This window comes from Octopus bimaculoides, chromosome 15, assembly GCF_001194135.2.
Source record: "Octopus bimaculoides isolate UCB-OBI-ISO-001 chromosome 15, ASM119413v2, whole genome shotgun sequence".
In the NCBI taxonomy this organism is placed as follows: Eukaryota; Metazoa; Mollusca; class Cephalopoda; order Octopoda; family Octopodidae; genus Octopus; species Octopus bimaculoides.
In genome coordinates, this window is record NC_068995.1 from 39222664 (window position 1) to 39223470 (window position 807).

The following is an 807-nucleotide window of genomic DNA, read 5'->3' on the forward strand; positions in this document are numbered from 1 at the left end:
AGCAGCAGCATCGTTATCTGAGTCGTCGTCACCGTCGTCGTCATGGTTGTCGCTTTTTTTAATCATATTTTTTTTTACTTCTTTTATGATAAAATTTTCTGACAAAACTTAACAAATTTTACAAAATTTCATAAAATTTGTTTCTTTAATTACCATTTCCGTTAATTTCGTAAGCATTGAATTGTAACTTAATCGTATTTTTATTTATGATTGTATTCATTTCGTAAAATTAATTTTTAAATCTAATTAATCGGCATAAATGAAATGAAATAAGCGGTATTTCAGACATTTTATACTTAGTCACATCATAATGCACAGCAGAAACAAGTTGGAAGTATGAAAGGGTGGCTCGCAGATATTTTAGACTCTGCTACCCAGGTGAATGGAAATATCAGAAAATACGAAGTTTTAGGCAAAGTATTCACTACGGGTGGAGGCGCGTGGCTATGTGGTTAGAGTGTCAGCATCATGATAGTGAGATTGCGGCTTCCATTCCTGGACCGGGCGACGTGTTCTGTTCTTGAGCAAAACACTTCATTTCACGTTGCTCCAGTCCACTCAGCTGGCAAAAAATGAGTAACGCTGCGACAGATCAGCAATACTTTATTATTTGGGGATCAGCAATACTTTAATATCTCCCCTTCTCCCTAGCTCTCCTGTCCAACCCCCTCTGTCCAGCCAACCGCCATGATTGACCTCTAGCCCCTAAAGCTTTTTTTTCTTCTCTCTGTGTTTATTTCCTCATGTTCATTTCTGTGGAAGAGCGTAGGCTCGAAACGTAAAAGACTCTCACTCTCCCGAGCATTA

The 807-nt window shown here is 38.3% G+C and overlaps 1 protein-coding gene across 1 annotated transcript in view; it reads right to left on the reverse strand.

Moving 5' to 3' along the window:
- The window catches only part of LOC106873511 (epithelial cell-transforming sequence 2 oncogene-like), a 113793-nt gene that overhangs the window by 50131 nt on the left and 62855 nt on the right, over positions 1–807 (reverse strand). The gene's annotated exons all lie outside the window — the stretch shown is intronic.